This window comes from Theropithecus gelada, chromosome 5 (assembly GCF_003255815.1).
Source record: "Theropithecus gelada isolate Dixy chromosome 5, Tgel_1.0, whole genome shotgun sequence".
NCBI lineage: Eukaryota > Metazoa > Chordata > Mammalia > Primates > Cercopithecidae > Theropithecus > Theropithecus gelada.
Window position 1 is genome coordinate 109,789,757 of NC_037672.1, and position 23,963 is coordinate 109,813,719.

At 38.2% G+C, this 23,963-nt stretch overlaps 1 protein-coding gene across 1 annotated transcript in view; it reads left to right on the forward strand.

Annotated features, from left to right (window-relative positions):
• The first annotated feature begins 1,076 nt into the window (after positions 1–1,076).
• ALPK1 (alpha kinase 1) overlaps positions 1,077–23,963 on the forward strand; it is a 142,708-nt gene continuing 119,821 nt past the window's right edge. The window contains exons 1-2 of the mRNA XM_025386029.1: positions 1,077–1,203; positions 14,298–14,349. The gene's annotated coding sequence lies outside the window, so the exon portion shown is untranslated. The remainder of the gene's footprint in view (positions 1,204–14,297; positions 14,350–23,963) is intronic.

The following is a 23,963-nucleotide window of genomic DNA, read 5'->3' on the forward strand; positions in this document are numbered from 1 at the left end:
ATATTAAATGATAAAATTTATTCAAAAGGCGTTTCTCAATAAGATTTGTGGAGTTTCAAAAAATTAGTTCATGGATGAATATTACTTGTAGTTAGAACAAAACAACATTCCACAAAAATATACACATGGAAGAGGAGAGGAACTGTGTTTACATAAATAAATAGAGATAGAATTTTGTTATAGCATTGCCATTTGGTTATTTAAACTTCTAAGGTCATATATTAAACATTACATAGTGATCTATCACAGAAAAAAAAGTGTTTTAATTGATCTAGCAGCTGACTATTCAATTATTTCCTCCTATTTTGTTGTAAACCATTGACTTGCCAAAGCATTTATGACCCAGCTTTTGGAGTCCTTTACTCTGTCAGTTTCTAGGAAGTATACCAAAGGCCTTACCAAAATTTATCAAATTACTGTTAATAAAACTGATTCCTTCACTCTAGAGGAAACTTCTTTAACCCAGCAGGCTTGAAAAGGATTGAGAAAATTAAAATATTGTTCATGTCAATAGCTTTTCCAATAACATATATTTTGACGTTTAGAAATCTTATGCACTTTTGTTTTTTTGGTCAAAATTTCGAGTTGCAGATTTCAGTTGTTCCACTGAAGGACAATGTCCACTGTGTAACTCAATAAGACACTCTTCACTGTCAAACTAGTCAGCCTAATCAGATATTCTACCCAAAAAGTCCTAACTTTCTTTACCAATCCAAATAAACCTAGTAATACGTGTGTCTCTGTGATAGCAAGCTCACTTCGAAGACAGAGCACAGAATGAAGCCTTAGTGTGCGTCTGTCTTTTCATAATAGATTTCAACAATGTCACTTTCATTGTTCCTTACTGACATTCTCTCTTCTTGGCTCTAAGAGGACTCTCCATTCTTAGTCTAAATAATAAGTTTTTCTTTCACTTTCATTAGGAGAAGGAACTTTTCTGTTCCCAGAATACCTTTCGCTGAAGCAATTCCTAAAGGGGTGTGTCTTATGGTGCAAGATTGCTGAAAGTCCCGGAATTGAATTACACAACCATATTCTGAGACAGTCACAGGATTTGTTGTTTTTTTTTTTTTTTTAATTCCTACTTCCTGAAACTGATGCCATTTATGAGAAACAGTGTATTTCAAAGAGGCTGTACCAGAATTCACTCTGCTCCGAGTTAGATTTGCTGGTCTTAAAGTATTTTTCCTCTTCAAGATAAAAGTGAGTATCATCTTTTAAATGACAAAACATAGTAGATGGCATAATATATGAGGAAGTATTTTTCTTAAGTGTTGACTCGGTTTCCATCTGCTGATCTTGTCTACATTTAAATAACTTTAGAGCTCTAAGAACCTTGGCACTTCTGTAATAGAAACTTTCCAGAAAGGGGAGGGTGAGTTGGTGGGGTGAAGGGGGTGGAGTGGGGAAGAGGAGGGAGAGAAGGGAAGAGTTACCTACAATAGTAAACTGTAGTCGTTACGAAGGGGAGAAAGCAAACCAGTTTTTCATAAGGTTTTAATAACAAGGTTCTTAAATCACTAAGCTTCTGGTCTTACTTTCACTTAATTGAGATGTTTAATTAAAGGATTGTTAGGATTATTTATTTGGAAAAAAATAACTCTTATGACTTTGGCCTGGAATACATAGGTAATGATAGAAACTACCACTTTTATGACGGCATCAGTAATTTTGCTAGGAAACAGGTAGATAGGGCACGAGACTTACTCATCAGATATGGGGAGAATTGACGGGAATTCTGAGTGCGTGGAAGCATTGTTTAGAGATAAAGCATCTAGAAAAATTAAATTCCTTTGCATGTCTATTTAGAAGAGTCCTTTCATTAAAAAATTCTAGTGTTTGAAATGAGTGCTTTAGAGTACTTTGGAAAGCCACAAATTAAAACCTTTAAGATGGTTTGGGATTTGAGGGTGGGTGAGGGTGCAAACAGAGGCAGGATCAGGAAGCAGAGGACTTTATGTCGCAATATAATGGCATCTCTGTTTGCAATATATACTTCTCACTCTCTCTCTCTCTCTCTCTCTCTCTCTCTCTCCCTTTTACTTTCTCTTCACTTTGTGCTACTAATTCTCTTATAAGAAACAATATCCATTTGAATTGGGGTATAATTTATGCACTTGGGATACACTCTAGACTCCAGACCAATGTCAAGTCCACTCTTTGTCTGGTGACCAAAATAATTTACTTCTCTCTTCCCACCTCCTTCCCACCCTATCAACCTCAAGCCTCAAGAGAAAGAAAATACTTAAAATTATTTTAGAAATAACTTATTCCCCATATCAAAGATCTTTTAAATCTGAGATGAATCCCTTAAATTCTTCCCCCAAGAAGACACCAAAATTGTATAGCATCTCTATCTGCATGAGTAGGAAGCCAATAATTACTTTAAACTTTTCAAAATCTATTTTAAGCTCTAAAGAAAAGGCATGTGTAAATGATGATGGATATTAGGCATTATCATATAAAATAATACTGTGATGAGCTTGGTTGATGTGTTAAGCTGTAACAATTCCTCCCAGCAAGTGCCATGTGATCTAGGTTTGGATTTAGAGCCTGCAGTTTTCCTGTGCATTTTAAGATATTTCTGAAGTCCCATGGCACCTCCTATCCCAAACAATTTTACTGATCCCTTTACCACGAACACGAGGCATGAACTGCTTTTATTGTTCTCTAATCTATTGCAGAGAATGATGGCTTTTTGGCATAAACTGTTCATTGTAAATGATTCTCTTTCTTGAAATTTTAAATGCCTGTGGATTGAAGAACTCTTAAAGGAATGAGCATTTAAACTTTTGGTGAAAATACATTCCACATTTTTGTGTTTTTTTTTGTATTTCGTATTGTATTTGTCGCCTCTCTATATGGGGGAGTCTTTGTTTCTTGTTATTGATGGTGACAACTATTTTTGCAGAATGTTGTAATATGCTTTATATAGAGAGAACTGTGGGATAGACAAACTTTAAAAACTTACAGGTAAGAATATTATCTGGTGCTATCATTCTTCTATGTCTGAAGAAAAGAAGAGATGATTATAACTTAAATATCAGATAAATATAAATACAACTTTTCCTAAGTATAGGATACATGCTACTGATTTTAGGCAGTACATGTCTAAACTTAAAAATTTTGAGTTATTTACTAGCTTAATATAAATTAAAAACATAATTTGCTTATAAAACCTAGAATTTAACGAAAACTATTGTTTAGGAAAGTGTTAAGTAAGAAGTTGAGCTAATTTACTATTGATTTTAAGGAAATGATTAAATACATAATATTACAGGTAATCTGCAGATTTGGCAAAAGTTATGAAGATGGCATGCAAATGGCTAAAGTTTCAGACATGCTACACTAATGCATTTGAGAAGTGGGTATTTTCTTAGCCAGTGCAGTATCTTTGAACTTTACTGGGCCTTGGTTACAGAATTCAGTTAATAGTGCAATCTGTTCAATTTCCTAAGTGTAGATGTACAAAATATTTGACAGAGAAATGTTTTATTGAACCTTTATCAGACCTATAGTCTAATAAACCATATTTCCTCGTAAATTATTATATAATTGAAGGGATGCAGAAGATAGCCAATATTTTTTCAAATAAGAGTGATAGAAAGGGTGAAATGTCTCAGCGTGAATACTACAGGTTCATTCTGCTTGTTTCACTGAACTTCTGAACTGAGGGGTCGGGGGGACTTTAAACGTTTTCTAGATCAAGGGCTATTAATGGACCATACTATGTGCCAATGGCTATATGCAATAATTTCATTTCTGGGAGTCCATCCTAAGGAGGAAATAATTCTAGATAAGGGAATATTTCGCAAACATGTTCACCATAAAGTTATAATAACAAATAATTGCAATCATTCTCATAAAAGGGGGAGGTTAAGCAAATGATACAGTACCCAAAAACATGATAGGATAAGAAGATAGTACCAGCACAGAAAATACTAATTGAAAAACAGATTCAGGATTGAATAACTTGTATGTACACAACTATTTACATAAAATGGTATAGACATAAATTCAGAAATAGTCTGAAAGTGATTGTTGTCTTATAGTGATAGATTGTCTTTTTCCCTTCCTTCTCTCTATTTCTTTCTACATAACATGATATTCTTACATAAGATTTTTAAATTATTATATAATATACTTTTTGAGAAACAAATGTAATTTATTAAATAGAACTATATTGCTATTATTATATAGTAAATAAAACTATGCAGCTTTGGAAGATAAAAGTTTTTCCTTCTTTTTATTTGGCATACAAATAACCAGCTACGTGAAAGAAGAGAGGACTGAGTCTTAGTGCTAGGAACAAGCCGGTGCAGCAAAGTCAGTGAACAGAGAAGGAAATACCAATCGAAACACTTACTATTGGTTCATTTTTCTTGTGTTGATTGCTTCTCTGTCAACTGTAACTTTTACTTCGGTCTAATAATTCTTTTGGCTTAAAGATAAAAAAAAACGCAGGGAACGGGGAATGGAAACTTGGCCTGACCTGTGTGCAAATAACTTCTTAACCCATTTCTTGTTCTTATGGATTTCCATATTTTGGATTTAGTAATTTATATCTGCACATAATGTACTTATATTCAATTTTGTCATGTCTTTGTATATTCTCCTACTGCACCTCAAAGTGCATTGTGTCACTGGCTCACCCAGCACTACTTTGACTTTAACCCCAGCACATCTGGTTACTGTGGTGCTTTCTCCATCAGTGCATAATATGCACCCAAAATATCTGCAGAATTGCCAACAAAAGCCTTGTCCATTCATAATTACCTTTTTTTCTACAAAAAATTTTAGAACCTCATCATGTGTCCTTTTAGTTGGCATTTCTTCACAATAACTTCAGCTCTAATTAAAGTTTGGACACTGCTGGTCAACCAGTCATCATTTTCCAAGATAACTATATCATTACCAAGGAATTTTCTTCCCTGAGGTCATGCCCCGAATAATTATTGTGAAAGATAATAAACTGTAAGTGGTAACATCTCTTTTGAGATATTAATGTATTAGTTTTGACATACACTTCTGAAGATTGCAGGTTACTCAATAAGCAACATTTGAAGCCCTTTGAGCCTAGATTTCCTGTTACTCTAAACCTACCCTCTTCCTTGGGACATGAGAAACTTGGTTTAGGCTTCTGAAGGCACAGCTTGCCAGGGCAGCTCAGCAGCTGTTAGAAGCACCCTTACTCTGTTAATTCGGTGCTATACAGACTCCCGCACCATTATGTAGATAAGGTTAGGCTCTCCTTCTAGCCTTCTGCTCTTTCTAGCTCTCTGTGGGGCCTTCTTGGGGCACATCCCTTGAATATATTTTCACTCAGTAAAGTGACCTCCGATCACCTTATTCCCAAGCACGTGTTCTCACCAGAATGTTCATCAAGCACTTGTGATAGAGACTTGTAGGAAGAGAAATGCTCTGGGGCATTTGATACATGGGATATAGAAGATACCATATATTCTGCAACAGCAGTCTCACATTTTATTTATTTATTTATTAGACAGGGTCTCGCTCTGCTGCCCTGGCTGGAGTGCAGTGATGTGATTGTGTTCACGGCTCACTGCAAGTTCTACCTCTGGACTAGGCTCACATTTTAGAGCCTGAGTGAGCTATCGATTTATAGATGCATTTTCACCCCATATCCTCCAATCATCCAATTCCAGTGTCTTTGAGGACAACTGAACCTTCACTCGATGACCTCTTTCACTCGAGTGAGTCAAAAAGTGACACGAAAACCTTTCTCCTCCTTCACCGCTGACTCTCAGATTCACATTCTGGAGCTTACAGTCCCTGAGACAGGGTCTAGCTCTCAAATTTTATACTTCAGTATCCAACTCCCTAAAAAACAGCCTTCGTTCTTCATCTCTGCTTTCGTTAGCCCATCTGTCAAGACCTCTAGGTGCTGGTCCCCGCCCTCATTTCTCCCAGTCACCATTCCTCTGAGCCATCACTAACCTGTTCCCACAGGCCCCTCAGTCCTTAAGCATAATGATTAAGCACAATCGTAAGTGCTTAATAAAGGGTAGTTAATATCACAGTGACTACCACCATGGCTACTATTTTTCCCTTGGTTTTCTGCTCAGCCTATTCAACAAAACCCCAGCTCTTAATTAATCCACCCACTGCCTTATCTGCTCCCCCATCTGGACTCCTAAAGGCTTCTGGAGAAAACGCCACACAATTAATGCCACTAAAATTCTTGGTCACACTCTCAGCTGGACCCTTGGTGCTACCTGGATGGGCAGCTTCCCGGGCCACTCCTCTCAGGGACTCTTCTGAAAGTTTTTCATTCTCCTCAAGCCTCAGTTCTGCCACCTCACTTCTTACTCTCAGCCTAAAAGCAGGTAACTCCACCAACTTCCTTCCTCCCCTTCCCCTGCCCTCTACTTAAAAACCTCACACAACCAGGGCACCTCTGCCTCTTTCCTGTCTATTTCAGTAAAAAGGGTGTCCTGCCTCCCCAAGGCAAAGCAAACCAATCCTTACAACTGGAGTCTGTTCCCTTCCTTTTTCCTCTTTCTGGAGGACGCTGCCTTCTCAGCCCTCTGCTGCGTTAGTAAGCATGCTTAAGTGTGAGTATCCTGAAAAAAGCAAACAAACAAACGAACCCCTTTTTGTGGCTGCATCCCTCTTGGGCCACTTCCCTTTCTCTCCTGTGCCTTTCAGCCACACTTCTCCATAGACAAACCTCTACTCCTTGGCTCCATTTCTTCACCTTTTACTTCTACCTCCCTGCAATCTGGCATTTGCCCTGAACTTACTTACATTCATGTATCAGAGGCTTCCCAGGAGACAAACCCAAAGGCTGATTTTTAGACTTTATTTTCTCTCTCTCTCTCTCTCTGCAATTATGACACTATTATGATACTAACTCTTTTTCTCTAAATTCCCTCCTTTGGTTTCCATATCACCTTGAGTGATCTTCCTGCCACATCTGATTTTCTGATCTTTCTCCCACGTCTCTGGCTGCTCTTACTTCTCTATTTTATTTCTCTGCCCCATTATACATGTTAGATTCTGCTCTCTACCCTCTTTCTCTCTTGCTGTATGTTCACCTTGGATGTACTTAACACTAACATATTAAAGGCCCTGCCATTCCTCTCCCTGAGTCTAGACTCCTATCCAAATACTTACTTACCATTTCTACTCTGCATTCCACAGGCATCTCACATCCAACATTTTCAAAATTGAACTCATCATTTACTGCCTCCACCAGTACTTTTCATATTACTGTCTAGCACTAAAATTCACCCTAGATTCAGCCAAGCCAAAAACTTTGAAGTCACCCTAGATGTCTTATTTTTTAAAAAATCAACAATAGCTAATCAATTTTGAAGTCACATTGATTCCATTCTCTAAATATCTTTTGAATCTACCATATCGATCCATTCTCACTTGGTTCAGGCCCTCAGCATCCTGCACCATACCCTGATCTCCTCCATCTCTAGTCTGGGTGCAGGGCTGTTTTTGAACAATTTGTATCAGATCATGCTGTTCAGAGGCCTCCTTTTCTGAGCACATATCTTTATAGCCTTCTTGCTTTCCCAGCTACATGCTTCTCCAGTCACATCTTTTATTCCTCTCCAACACCCCAGATGAAGCTAAACTTCAGTAGTGTCAAGCTACTTGTTCTTTCCCAACCATGCCATACTCTTGTCACCACTATTACTTTTCCTGCTTGCAAGACCATTTCCTTCCTTTGTGGCCTATTTTATTTCTAGGACCCAGCTCAAACATCACTACCCCTGGGAAGACTTGACTTATATGACTGCTTTCTACCAAAGTCAGTGGCCACTTTGTCCTGTTAGGTTAGCCATTTCTTAGGACCCGGAGCTTTTCTCTACTCAAGAACTTATTGAAATAAGTTGTAATGATTTCTTCTTCATCTCTGTACACAACTAGGTCTTTTTGAAGATCAAGACTATATATTTTTTTATCTCTGAATTCCTAGTACCTAGCCCAAAGCATGACACATTGTAGGTGGACAATACAGATTTGCTAAATAAATAAAATTTCATGGATCTCTACTGTCCTACTCAATTTTTTTCTGTATTGTCCACCTACAATGTGTCATGCATTGGGCTAGGTACTAGGAATTCAGAGATAAAAAAATATATAGTCTTGATCTTCAAAAAGAGCTAGTTGTGTACAGAGATGAAGAAGAAATCATCACAATTTATTTCAATAAGTTCTTGAGTAGAGAAAAGGTCTGGGTCCTAAGAAATGGCTAACCTAACAGGACAAAGTGGCCACTGACTTTGGTAGAAAGCAGTCATATAAGTCAATGAGACTTAACACTGTTAAAACTCTCTAGCTCACAAAGGAAATTTTCCCCATGGGTTAAATTGAAAAATTAATTCATAAATTCATCAACATAACACTTGAAGAACGGCATCTATTTTCTCATAAGTATATAATAACACCTGCTCAACTAGAAATGGTAGAAGGTTGTAACATTTGAAAGGCTCCAGATCCTTCCAGATGCCTCCTTTGATTTGGTGTTACACAACAAAACAACCCCTGAATATTTGCTCCATTTAAATATATTTAAAGAGTCCCAAAATGAATACTATAGATTCTGTATCAGCAGGTGTGTATTTTAAAGCAGCTTATCCATAGCATGGCCAAGTTTTTGCTCTTGTTCTTTCAGGTTATTTAAAAACAAGACTGGCCGGGCGCGGTGGCTCAAGCCTGTAATCCCAGCACTTTGGGAGGCCGAGACGGGCGGATCACGAGGTCAGGAGATCGAGACCATCCTGGCTAACACGGTGAAACCCCGTCTCTACTAAAAAAATACAAAAAACTAGCCGGGTGAGGTGGCGGGCGCCTGTAGTCCCAGCTACTCGGGAGGCTGAGGCAGGACAATGGCGTAAACCCAGAGGGCGCAGCTTGCAGTGAGCTGAGATCCGGCCACTGCACTCCAGCCTGGGCAACAGAGCGAGACTCCGTCTCAAAAAATAAAAAAATAAAAAAATAAAAATAAATAAAAATAAAAACAAGACTTTACTATCTATTCAAAATAACATCTAATCTAGGATACCTTTATCAAGTGTAAATGGGAACCTGTAGGACAGGATGCTTTTAATATGATACATTGACTGCCTGTGTTAGTATCAGCTTTGTCTCTTCCTTGCTTTTTGGCCATGACCAAGTTAATCACTAAGGGCCTTAATTTTCTCATCCATAACATGAGGATAACAACGTCCCTTTTCCTTAAGTTTTTTTTTTTTTTAATTGAATGAGTTAATATATTAAGACCCTTATAGCAATGCTTGATAGAAACAAATTGAGTCTACGTATATCCTGCTGTAGCAGACCAGGCTGGCACTGATCCCTGGTCACCTGCTGCTGAACTTCGGGAGGGTGGAAGTAGCACTACAGAATCACAGAATCGAAAGGGACTTTAAAGACTTTAGCAAAAATCCCCAACTTTAGATAGGAGGAAACTGAGGTCTAGCGGGGAAAGTTGACTGCGCAAGTTCACACATAGCTGGTTTGTGATGGAGTTGGGATTAGAACCCAGGTTGCCTAGTGTGCAATAAATGCAAAAAAGCACTCACTTGGAAGCACGAGATTTACCATGTGGTTGGGATCCACCATGAACTGGATAGATCATGGGGTGGAGGAAATCCATGAGCAGGCAGTGTTTAAAGATGTAAGGAAGCAGCCCCCTTCCCCCACCCTAAATGACACTCTCATCTGTTCACCACTGCTGAATAATGATAGTTAATAACAATAAGTGGCATGCATTATTCTTCAATAAGTATTTGTTAAGCATGTTCCGTGTGTCAGCCTTTCTGTTACAATGCTTGTATACGTTATCTTAACACTCACCGCAGTTTTATGAGTTGACCATTATTGGTAGCAGTATTTACTCAATAAATGGTAATGATTACTATTTCCACCTCCTTGCTATGCTAGGCTGTTAGCATGACTCCATCTCTCTACCTCAGGCTGCGTGCTTAATCCATTCTAACCCTGCTGGTTACCAGAACTGCCAATTGTCTGTTTAGATCTGCTTTGCCTGAGATGACACACTTGCCAGAGCACGCTCTCCCAAGAACCTGAAGCCCTGTCTGTCCTTCAAGGTGCCTTCCTGACTTTCACAGCCAGCTCCAGGGGAGGTTCTAGCCTTACCCCACTCCCTCCTTCCAGCTATCAACTGCGCCATGCCTGCCCGATATCAAGATATCAGAGATCTTTTCTAGGAAAGGGTTTTGATAAAGGTTGGCACTCACCGATGATGCTTGCTATCGGGGTTAGTCATTTGTGTTAAGTAGGTCGGGGCAGGCAGAGTGGTGAGGATGTCCAGCTTTAAAGCAAGGCTGAAAGAAAAACAGAAGTTAGCACGTGTGGAAACATTACCACGTTAACTGTAACATGAGTGAGAGGAAGCACACACACCAAAACACACAGGGGGACACAGTGTTTTGCTAAATCATTTCTGAGTACACCTGGGCATCTCAATCTAGAGGCACAAAGACTGGTCAACTGTAGTCAGACAAAGAATACTTAGTTAAATTTTGAAAACTTACACTTTTTAAAATTTCATTATAAATACTATAGCTGTACAAAGAAAAACTAATAAAATATTCATAGTGCTTATTTCTTAGTGGGATCATAGATAATTCTTATATTCTTTTATATATTATTTTTCTCCAAATTTTTTTTACAATGACACTGTTTTGCTTTCTAATGATACTATGTTTCAAAAATCTAGATTCTTTTTTTTTTTTTTTTTTTTTTTGGGATGGAGTCTTGCTCTGTAGCCCAGGCTGGAGTACAGTGGCATGATCTTGGCTCACTCTAAGCTCCACCTCCTGGGTTCACACCATTCTCCTGCCTCAGCCTCGTGTGTAACTGGGACTACAGGCTCCCGGCACCTCGCCTGGCTAATTTTTTTGTATTTTTGGTAGAGACGGGGTTTCACCGTGTTAGTTAGGATGGTCTCAATCTCCTGACCTCGTGATCCGCCCACCTCGGCCTCCCAAAGTGCTGGGATTACAGGTGTGAGCCACCACGCCTGGCCTAGATTCTTAAAAATATATTAAAGACAACTACAGCACAGAGACTCTTTAAGATTTTAATGATTTAAATACTTCTTTATCTAGCCCTTGTCAGAAATCTGGAAACATTGAGTAGGCTGGTAATACCTCTCATTTGCAAGCCAGTAGTTATTGTGTGTGAAAAAGGAAGTCACAGTGAAAGAACAGAAAAGCCTTAGTTATTATGCAGCAAACAGGTTTCAGAAGTCCCACAGTGTCTCAAGACAGTTATCCCCGCAAGTCATAGTTGTCAGGAGAAAACCTTGTTAAGACTACAGCTGCCCATGCACAAATTGAAAGTGAACAGGAGGAAGCCAAGCAGTTCCTTCCAGCCAAGTTCCTTCCACAAGGCATGGCCCTTCCGGTCACCCACCTGCTCCTATTCAGCCTCTTTTGAATGCCCAGCTCATCAACAGTTGGCCTTTCATTTCACTCTGCTGACAAGGTTCAGTCATTAACAGAGGCCAACCAGGGGTTCAATGTGAACTCAAGTGCAGATACCAAGTTAACATTTGAAAATATGCATCTGAAGTTTAAGGTGAAGTTTGGGCTGGAGATAGGAATTTGATGATTACTAATACATATGTGGTATTTACAACCATGAACTGAATGAAATCACCAAGGAATAGGTTTAGATGGAGAAAGGAAGATAGTTTGAGACTGAGCCTTTGCATATTCCAACAACAAGGGATCTAGAAGAAGAGCAGGAACCAGCCAAAAAGACTAAGGAGTGATCAGTAATACAGGAGGAAAACCAAGAGAGTATGGTTTCCTGGAACACAGCAGAGGAGGGAGGTTCTATGTCACACATTTTTGGCAGGTCAACTAAAATAAGGAATAAGAATTGACTGCTAGAGGCCAGGCATGGTGGCTCACGCCTGTAATCCCAACACTTTGGGAGGCCGGGGCAGGCGAATCACTTGATGTCAGGAGTTCGAGACCAGACTGGCCAACATGGTGAAAACCCATCTCTACTAAAAATACAAAAATTAGTCAGGTGTGGCAGCAAATGCCTGTAATCGCAGCTACTCGGGAGGCTGAGGCAGAAGAATCACTTGAACCTGGGAGGGAGGTTGTAGTGAGTCAAGATTGCCCCATTGTTCTCCAGCCTGGGTGACAGACGGTGACTCCATCTCAAAAAAAGTAATAATAATAATAATTGAGGGCTGGATTTAGCAACATGGAGTTGATCAGTGACTTTGACAAAATTAGTTTCCGTGGCATAATGGGACAAAAGTCTAATTAGAATGCGTTTAAAAGAGAATGGGAAGGGAGAGGTTGGAAGCTCAAGTAGAGACAATTCTTTCAAGGAATTTTGCTAAAAAAGACAATAACTACTGATGAAAGTGAGATGAAGAGATTTTTCTTCTAAGATGAAAGAAATAATGGCATGCTTGTAAACAGATAGGAATGAGCCAAAGGACAGCAAAAGCTTGACAATGTAAAAGATTGAGAGAGGAAGACGAGAGAAATGCTGCTGCCCTTGAATAGAAACACAGGTGGACTTAGTGCCCAAATGGAGTTCTTGGTTTTAGATAAGAGCATGGGTGGTCCCTATCTGGTAGCCAAAGGGTTGACAGAGTATGGGGTGCAGCTGCCGTTAGATTCGTAGAAGGGAGTGGTAGCCTGTGGAAGTCCTTGTCTGGTAAGGATGAGGGTGGAGGAGGAAGAGACAGAATGAAATAGTCACCTAAGTGAGCAGAAGGTAAACAGATCATAAAAGAACAGTAAGAGTTCAGGAATAGGATCCATAGATTCGAAGTCCCAGTGGGATTTTAGGATTGTTGGATTTTGGAGACTAAAAGGGGACAAGATGGGTACTAGTGAATAGAGAGAGAGATTCATGAATTCAAAAATCTGGAAGAGTTGCTGTGATTGATGATAACAAAGTTTAGGCTGTATGACCATGGAAGTGAATGACTGAGGTTGTGTCAAGGACATCTTTGGAAGAAACGATTTCAAGGAACGGAGAGTCCTGGATCATCACATGATTATTGAAATATCCAAGAATAAGAGTGGTTTGTGGAGACCAAGTGATCCAGGAGCCAAAATGCCCTGAGAACTGGCAGCAGATAGCAACAATGAAGGGCAGTGGGAGAATAGAATCTGGTGACATGAATTCCAAAGTTGGGGATAGGAGTGTGTGAAAGCAAGGTTCATAAGTGGCAGTTAAGAACAGGAGACCTCTATCTAGGATGGTGGTTTAGGGGCTGTAGGAGAATAAGCTGGCCTTTGAGAGGGTTATAGGAGAGGTGAAAAAATGTAAATTACTGGGAAGAGTAATCCATTGCCTTCTTTTTTTTTTTTTTTTTTTTTTTTTTGAGACAACCTTGCTCTGTTGCCCAGGCTGGAGTGCAGTGGCCTGATCTTGGCTCACTGCAACTTCTGCTTCCTGGATTCAAACGATTCTCCTGCCTCAGCCTCCTGAGTAGCTGAGATTACAGGCACACCCCACCACACCTGGCTAATTTTGTATTTTTAGTAGAGATGAGGTTTCACCATGTTTTGGCCAGACTGGTCTTGAACTCTTGACCTCACGTGATCTGCCTGCCTCAGCCTCCCGAAGTGCTGGGATTACAGGTGCAAGATACTGTGCCCGGCCACATTGTCATTTTAATATACGATAAAGTAGTAATTATTATTGCAAACTTCGTTAGCAACATTTTTGTATAAATAACTGGGGGATTCCCATTTTTCTGGCAGGCCCCAAAAATAGTAAAGAGACTTTTTTAAAGTCAGTGGATGAAAGTTTCAGGACTCCAGGAGATAACGTATCAACCCCAAAGGTTTTTCAGCAAACTCCTTTTATTTCACGCATAATGAAATTATCAGATATGACCACCACTGATAGTTTGATCCTCTGATGGTGAATTTTCTCTTCTTTATGGTTGAACTTCTTCAAAAGTTTAAGGAGAAATTTGAAGCCCTTTCCCCTATTTAAGGGAGGCAGGAAACCAAAAGAGGTTTGTCCCCCAGTCAAGCACTCTGGGCAGGATCTGGTCTCCCTTGATGTGACATTCTTTTTCCTTTTATATCTAAAGTGATGGACAGTGATGATACAATTGTAACTTCTCCGCACTCATTTGTAACTCAGGAACTTGACCTTCCTGTTCCCTTATCCGATGTTTCAAATAGCAAACATGCAACAATGTTCATGACATAATGCAGGAAATAGAGTAGAGATTATTCCTTCTGTTTATTCTCTAATTATAACAAAGTCTTCTGTTTTTATGTCTTTTTCTTAACTAGGAAGTTCTTCTAAATCAGGAATGGATTGAAATCCAATGAACTCAAACTTTGGGTAAGTTTTCTATGAAACTTTTGAATTAAGTTATTTTTTCCTAACTACATAGCAATACATAGTCATTGTAGAAAACAGGAAAAGAAGAGGAAAATAGTAGAAAAGTACCACTTAGAGACAAACATTCCACATTTTATTGTATTTCCTTCTGATTATTCTTCAATAATTTTTAAAAATTGTGGTAAAATACACATAATGTAAAATGTACCATCTTAACAATCCTAAGTGCACATTTCAATGGTATTAAGTACATTCATATTGTTGCACTGCAATAACTACCATCCATCCACAGAAGTCTTTTTTATCTCACAAATTTGAAACTCTGCACCCAGTAAACAATAACTCCCATTTCTGTCTTCCCCAGCCCCTGGCAAACACCATTTTCCTTTTTGTGTCTATCAATGTGACTACTCTAGGTACTTCATATAAGTGATATCATGCTGTATTTGTCCTCTTGTGCCTGGCTTCCTTCACTCAGCATAATGTCCTCAATGTTCATCCATATGTCAGAATTGCCTTCCTTTTTAAGGTGGAATAATATTTTATTGCATGTACATACCAATTTGGTTTCTCCATTCATCCATTCAGTGGACTGCTTCCATATTTTGGCTATTGCTGATCATGTAATGGACATGGGTATACAAATATCTCCTTGAGTTCCTGCTTTCAATGCTTTTAGGTGTATTTGGAGTGAAATTCCTAGATCATATGGTAATTCTATTTTTAACATTCTGAGGAACTACCATACAGTGACATCCTGTCAATAGTGCACAAGAGTTCTGATTTCTCCACAACCTTTCCAACATGTTATTTTCTGCTTTTTTTTCATGGTAGCCATCTTAATGGGTGTGAGGTAGTATCTCATTGTGCTTTTGATCTGCATTTCTGTAATGATTAGTGATGTTGGAGACTTTTTCTGTACTCATTGCCATTTGTGTATCTTCTTTGGAGAAATGTCTATTCAAACTTTGCCCATTTTTTTCAAGCTTTGTCTGCTTTATTCCACTACATAAAGTAAGGCAAAACAGTAACCTGTCATTCATAAAGATCAAGGAGTGCCTGCCATTCCCAAAAGGGACCAAAAAGGATGTTTCTTCACAAATGTGCGTGACATTTATCGTTATGCTGATAAGCACTTTAAACAACAACAAAAAACTTTAATGGATAAATCAAATAACAGATCCAAATTAACTGAGCTTTAAGTTTCCAAAATTGTTCTTTCAAATGCTAATGCTCTGCCCATTTTTTAATTGGGTTGTTTTTTTGTTGTTGAGTTACAGTTGTTCTTTATATAGTCTGGATATTAACTCATTGTCAGCTACATGATTTGCAAATATTTGTTCTCATTTCTAGGTTTCCTTTTCATTCTGCTGATTGTGCCTTTGACGCCCAAAGTTTTCAATTTTGATGTAGTCTAATTTATCTATTTTTTCTTTTGTTGCCTGTGCTTTCCATGTCATATAAAAAAAAAATCACTACCAAACCCTATTTCCCCATGAAGCCTTCCTCCTATGTGTTCTTCTAAGAGTTTTCTAGTTTTAACTCTTACATTTGGGTCTTTGATCCATTTTGAGTTAATTTTTGTAGGTGGTGTTGTAAAGTAAAGGCCCCACTTCATTCTTCTGTATGTGGATATAGTTTCCCCAATACCATTTGTTGAAAAAAAACTATTCTTTCCTCATTGGATGGTCTTGGCACTCCTGTTGGAAATCATGTGACCCTATATATGATGATTTATTTCTGGGCTTCTTATACATCGATGGTCTATACTACTGTTTGGATTACTATAGCTTCATTGTAAGTTTTGAAATCAGGAAGTGTGAGTCTTTCAATTTTCCTTTTTTTCAAAATTGTTTTAGCTATTCAAAGTCCCTTGAGATTCTATATAAATGTTAGGATGGATTTTTCAACTTCTGGCAGAAAATGTCCATGGTTTTTGATGATTTTTTACAGAGCTGCTATTACACTGTATGAACAATTTTATATTTTGCTTTGTCTTACTTAAAATTGTGATATATATACCATTACAAAATAAATGTTACTTATTATTCAAACACTTCACAAACATACTTTACAGTGACATAAAGGAAATGTACAAATCGAAGTGTAGTTGAAAGGTCTGAAAATATGCCTCAAACCACAAGACGTGTGTATACTTTAGATACTATAATCATTAAAATGAGAAGAATTTGATTCAAGACATTTCAGAGTATTAGGAAGTGATATTTATACTGAGTAGAAAGGAATTAATAAACAATTGTATTAGTTTAAAAGACCTTTTTAAAGTATATACTTACACTACTTTTGACTAACTACAACTCGGAATCATTTATTTACTTACCAAACATTTACTGAATTTCTATAGTTTCTGAAGTTCTGGGAACCTAGGTATAAATTAAATAGGGTCTTCACCCCAGGGGGAGGAAATGAATGCTGAAATTTAATGAAATTTTCATGTGTCATGAACTTTTACTTGCTTATTTAATCTTTCCCTCAGTCCTATGAGGAAGTGGCGTTAACTCCGTTTAAAGATGAGGAAACGAATATTCATTTCAGAAAAGCTGAGCTACTTATTGAAGGTGACACAAACAGTGAGTGTCAAGGCTAAGTGATTAGCCCAGGGTCATTTGCCTCCAAAGCTCATATCCTTTTCACTCCTCCAGGTTGCTTTTGTTGCTTATGACCTAACATGGAACACTGGAGTATATGCAACTACCATGACAGCAATTAATTCTGCCGTATTAGAGTCAAGAAAGTCTTTAGAGAAGCACCTTTATAACCTAAGACTTGAAAACTGATGAGTTTATTAGATAAAAATGGGGAGAGGAACTTTCATTCATTCATTCATTTAGGTGTCCATTAACAACTTCTACAGTGTGCTAGTCAAAGCATGAGACGCTGAGATGAAAAAAATGAGTGAGACACTGTGGTCATCCACAGGAGTCACAGTCTACTGGGAAACAGTTAAGTAACTGAATTATGACAAAGCATGATGTCAGAATCTGCCATAGAGTTGAAAACAGAGTCCTGGGGTCACCATTCCAGAGTCCTAAGGGCAAGTTCACAGTGGCAGAAGCTACACTGATGGCAGGTAGTGCTGAATATGGCAGCTTGGACCCTCCACGACAAGTTCAGGAGTTTGGGTTTCATCCTATAGGCAACAATGCACCAGGAGTTTCTAAGTAGGAAAGTAACACAGTCAGTTCTGCTTTCTAAGAACCTATCTGGGCAGCACATGAAGCATAAAGAATGGGAACTGGGAAAGAGACAAGTGGCGGGAAGACCAGCCTGGAGGCTAGTGGTTCAAACTAAAGAGGGAGAAAGCCTGAAAGAGGCAGAAAGAAGAGAGACTGAGAAGCAAAGACCATATTTATGAGGTGAGGTTGGCAGCTTTGTTGCCTGTGGGGTGTGTGCTGAGAGTAAGGAAGGAGACAAGAGAACATGACCAAAGACTTTGGGGTCATGTACATGTTCAGAACCAGCATTGTTTGCAAGTTATGGACCCATGGTACATTTAATAGATAAGGCTCTTTTGCATTATCAGTATTTCTCTTATATACTTAGTCACTCTAAAATGACTACATGACTATTTTTATACTAATACCATTCCGTTTCGTGACTATGGCCTTATAGTATAGTTTGAAATCAGGAAGTGTGATGTCTCCAGATTTGTTCTTTTTGTTTAGTCTTGCTTTGACTGTGCTGGCTCTTTTCTGGTTCCATATGAACTTTAGAATTATTTTTTTCTAATTCTGTGAAAAATGATGATGGTACTTTGATGGGAATTGCATTGAATTTGTAGATTGCTTCTGGCAGTATGCTTATTTTCACAATATTGATTCTATCCATCCATGAGCATGGGATGTGTTTCCATTTGTTGGTGTCATCTATCATTTCTTTCAGCAGTGTTTTGTAGTTTTCCTTGTAGAGGTTTTTCACCTCCTTGGTTAAGTATATTCCTAAGTATTTTATTTTTTTGCATCTATTTTAAAAGGGGTTGAGTTCTTGATTTGAATCTCAGCTTGGTCACTGTTGGTGTATAGCAGAGCTACTGATTTGTGTACATTAATTTTGTATCCTGAAACTTTACTTAATTAAAACTTTACTACTATTTTGTGTATATTAATTTTGTATCCTGAAACTTTACTTTACAGTTCTAGGAGCTTTTTGGATGAGTCCTTAGGGTTTTCTAGGTATACAATCATGTCTTCAGCTAACAGTGACAGTTTGACTTCCTCATTACCAATTTGGATGCCCTTTATTTCTTTCTCTTATCCAATTGCTCTGGCTAGGACTTCCAGTGCTATGCTGAACAGAAGCTGTGAAAGTGGGCATCCTTGTCTTGTTCCATTTCTCAGGGGGAATGCTTTCATCTTTTCCCCATTTGGTATAATGTTGACTATGGGTTTGTCACAAATGGCGTTTATTACCTTATGGTATGCCCCTTCTATGACAATTTTGTTGAGAGTTTTAATTATAAAGAGATGCTGGATTTTGTCAAATGCTTTTTCTGCATCTATCGAGGTGATCATGTGATTTTTATTTTTAATTCTGTTTATGTGGTGTATCACATTTATTGCCTCGCAGATGTTAAACCATCCCTGCATCCCGGTATGAAACCCACCTGATCATGGTCGATTATCTTTTTTATATGCTGTTGGATTCTGTTAGCTAGTATTTTGTTCAGGATTTTTGCATCTATGTTCATCAGGAATATTGGCGTGTAGTTTTCTTTTTTTGTTATGTCCTTTCCTGGTTTTGATATTAGGGCGATACTGACTTCATAGAATGATTTAGGAAGGATTCTCTCTTTATCTTTTGGAACAGTTTCAATAGGATTGGTACCATTCGTCTTTAAATGTCTGGTATAATTCAGCTGTGAATTCATCTGGTCCTGAACTTTTTTTGTTGCTAACTTTTTAGTTACCATTTCAATCTCACTTACTGTTATTGGTCTGTTCAGAGTTTCTATTTCTTCCTGGTTTAATCTAGGAGGGTTGTATATTTCCAGAAAGTTATTAATTTCCTCTAGATTTTCTAGTTCATGTGTGTAAAGGTGTTCAGTAGCCTTGAATGATCTTTTGTATTTCTATGATATTGGTTGTAATATCACTCACTTCTTTTTTTTTTTTTTTTTTTTTCTTTTTTTTTTTGAGGCAGAGTCTCGCTTTCACCCAGGCTGGAGTGCAGTGGCGTGATCTCGGCTCATGGCAAGCTCCACCTCCCGGGTTCACGCCATTCTCCTGCCTCAGCCTCCCAAATATCTGGGACTACAGGTGCCCGCCACCACGCCCGGCTAATTTTTTTGTATTTTTAGCAGACGGAGTTTCACTGTGCTAGCCAGGATGGTCTCGATCTCCTGACCTTGTGATCTACCTGCCTTGACCTCCCAAAGTGCTGGGATTACAGGTGTGAGCCACCACGCCCAGCCAATATCACCCTTTCTTTTCTAATTGAACTTACTTGAATCTTCTCTTTTCTTTTCTTGGTTAATCTCACTAATGGTCTATCAATTTTATTTAACTTTTCAAAGAACCAGCTTTTCATTTCATTTACCTTTTGTATTTTTTGTTTCAATTTTATTTAGTTCTGCTCTGATCTTGGTTACTTCTTTTCTTCTGCTGGGTTTGGGTTTGGTTTGTTCTTGTTTCTCTAGCTCCTTGAAGTATGACCTTAGATTGTCTATTTGTGTTCTTTTAGACGTTTTGATGTAGGCATTTAATGCTATGAACTTTCCTCTTAGCACTGCCTTTGCTGTATCCCAGAGATTTTGTAGGTTATGTCACTGTTATCATTCTGTTCAAATAATTTTTAAATTTCCACCTTGATTTATTGTTGACCCAACAATCATTCAGGAGCAGGTTATTTAATTTCCATGTATTTGCATATAACTATAATTTTAATCACTGCTATATGGAAACATCATAGATTTTGGGACAGTGGATTAGTGAGTTTTCTCATAAGACAAAATTCAAAAAGATTAATGGATCTTTACTGAAATGAAATTCAAATATGAGTATTTGTCAGTTGAATAATCTGCACTGCTATTTTAATGTTCCACAAAATTTTCCATTTTTCCAGGCCATTACTAAGTCTTCTAATTTATTTAGACCTGTTCTGTAAGTATAAACATACTAGTTAAAAGTGAAATTGCTTATACCTGTACTGATAAGTGCCACCAGTAGAGGGCGGCAGTGAGGCACTAGAAAGAAGAACCAACTTACTATCAGAAATTGCAGAAAACCGCCAAGATGGGGGTTGATGTGAATGACGGCAAACATTTGTTGGTGCTGGCATCCTCATTAACACCCAAATTGGCTTATTTTATGGGCCAGAAGCTTTGACATAAACATTGTCACAGAATTTTCAGATAATCTGATAATGTACTTATAAAGCAAATTTTGTGGAAATTTCTGGTAAGACTGATGAGAATCAACATTGAGAGATATTCTAAAAATTTTACTTTATTTCAAAGAGACAAGAGTATCAGTTAAAATTAAGCATGTTGTTCTTGTCACTTCAAGAGTGTAGGCAGAGAATTTAATACTTTAGAGATGACAAAAGGCATCTTACCCCCTTTGAACACTACAGATATCCCTGAAATAAAAAGGAATATTTGCAACTCATCAACAGTAAGCAATGCATGGGTTTAATCAACAAGATAGGTTACCCGAATTTAGCTTGCATCTATCTGCTTTTATAAACATTTAACAACAACAGCAATTTTTTGAGCACCTACTATGTGCTAAGAGTAATTCAAGGTACTGAGGTTATAGAAGAGAACAAAACAAACTCATTTCCTGCCTTCTTGGAGTTTAAATTATAGTGAGGAAGACAGATATTAAACAAAGCTGCATAATTAATTCATTTGTTACAGTGGAGAAAAACAAAAAAATAGAAATCAATCTACCACAGGGCCCCCAATCAATGAGTTTGGCCTCAAACCAAAAAGGGGAAATTAAGTGAAATTGAAATAGGACTGAAGAACAACTTAAATTCTTAATACCCACTTATGCCATTTATTTCCTTTAAAAATAAATAAAATAGATAAGGTAAAATTAACAAATTCATGGAAATAACATTACTAAAGAGTATTTGAGTAGTTGCTATACAGCAATAAAGTACTTTGTCAACTTAAAGTGTTGTTAAAATGCCCCATGGTTCCCTGAGCACCTAAACTTGATTAAAGTTTGTGTCAGTCATCAACCCAGCCACAGCCACCCCTGAGAACCTGGACTTCATGCTGACCCCAGTCATTCTCTGCAAGGTCCCTCTGTGTCTTTGCTCTTGCTGTGCCCCACATCTCACCACATCTGCCTGATGTGCATCTTTTCAGACCGCCATCCACCCCTGCTCCACAGACCGTACCCCTTTCACTTCCACTGGCTGGAGTCCTACCAATCTTTCAATGTCCTAGTCAGTCTTCTAAACAAAGCATAACTTAATTGAACCTCCTTTCCCTGAAAAAAAAAAAAAACATTATTTTTTCCCTCAAAATGGTAAATTAAACTACAAATCACAATCATTCTTTGCCCATTCTTTGCTTGGAATTTAACTATATCTGAGCAGATTCAGCCTTTTATTTCAGACATATTTGTGTCTGTCATCGCTAGTAAACGCTGAGCCCTAAAGTTCTAGAACTGTGTCTAATTCATCCTCATATCGCCTTACAGATCCTGGCACATAGCAGGTATCCAGAAAACTTTGGTTAATTTGCATTATTGGAAGAAAATTGCCACAAATCTTAATCTTTAAGAATTTGGTTTTTTTGAAGAGCATGGAATTGGTAATACGCAGGCTATACATTTTGGACAACATAGAACACACAAAAAATAAATGTATGTCAAATAAAGTTGCCATTTTTTCCTTTATCCTATTTCAGTGAAGATGAATATTTAGGAAATTACATAAAATTTTACTCTGTGAGAGGCTCATCTAGGAGTGATGCAATTCTTGGAAAATATTAAGTTTGTCAAGGTCTGTAATTTGCTTTTACTCTCCTAATAAGTTTTTACTCTCCTTATATAGCCTGTTATTTCATGGATGTTGGCAGAAGACATGAAACTCCTGGGTCAGAGACAAAGGGTTTTAGTACCCATAGTATATCAAGCAGCATGAACATCATGCTGACATCTGCTCCTCACGTCTTCCAAGTCCCACTGGAGTAGTAGTGAGTGGGCCAATGGATGCCGTGCATGCAGTCAGTGGGTTTGTCTCTATTGCAGCCAAGGAACGCTGGGCTTAGGGAGCCACTGCTTTTACGAAAAGCCTGCTCTTTGTCCCAGTGAGAGACATGACCTCATTCCTCAAAGATGCTGCAAATTCTAATAAAGTCCCAGGTAAGGAGAGGTTGGCCTGGTGGGTTTTTGTTTTTTGTTGTTGTTGTTGTTTTCAAACAGGGTCTAACTCTATTGCCCTGGATGGAGTGCAGTGGCACAATCATAATTCACTGCAACTTCAAACTCTTGGACCCAAGAAATCCTCCCTCTCAGCATCCTGAGGAGCTAAGACTACAGGTATGCGCCACCACTACAGGCTAATATTTTTATTTTTATTTTATAGCAATGAGAGTCTCACTGTGTGCCCAGGCTGGTTTCAAACTCATGACTTCAAATGATCATCCTGCCTCAGCCTCCCAAAATGTTGGAATTATAGGTGTTAGCTACTGCACCAGACCTGATCTCTCATTCTTGACACACACTGCAAGAACTTGCAGAGATGCCCAGAGCTCGTGGTAGATTGTCTGTCCCAAAACTATTCTGTGAAAGTAAGAATTTTGGTTACCCTGGAACATCAGAGGGGTTCAATAAATATTTGTTGAAGCAAATTAATTAATTAATGAGAAGAAGGAGAGACACTGAGTAACCAAAAAAAAAAGGCAAATAGAGTGAATCTCTTGAGGGAATAGTTTCAAATTTCAGACCTGATAAGGAGGAAAAATCGGAAGCATAACAAAAGCTAAGACATTGTAGACTACTTGGCTTTATAATAAAATACCTAAGCACATTACTTCATGGAAGATGAATCTAGGACTCACTATACAAAGTAATCACTGATGAAGTTCAAATTACCTAAGGTAATGCACCTGTCTCCCTAAATCAGCATTACAGTAATCACAGCTCTTTATATATGCAGCCTTTTGGCATGGACCAAATTTCTTTGAAAACTTTAGACACTATTCCCATTTACCAGCCATGACTTTTTCCCCAAAATTGTAAATTGAACTACAAATCAAAGTAGATCATATGAATAAATTTGGTCAGACTTAAACACTTCCTTAGAAATGTATCGTTTAAGCAAATGAAATATTGTATCCTCCGAAGATTCCCTTGAAGGGCAGGAGTTAAGCTGAAACATTTTGTGATGGTATTAGAAATGAGGGACTTGAGGCATATTTAGGATATTCAAGTTCAAAGTCCAGACCCGTGAGTAGAGTTCACATTTACCTTGATGATTGTAAATACTCCTTCTCCGGACCACAGGAGTCGTGTCTTAAGGGGCAGTCATACAGAGTTTTGTTATCGCACATCTCAACTTTTAGCCTCCCTGCCCTCTTTTTCCTGGATGCCTTCCAGTCTTCATGAGCCACTGCTGTACTATCACTGCTCTCCATC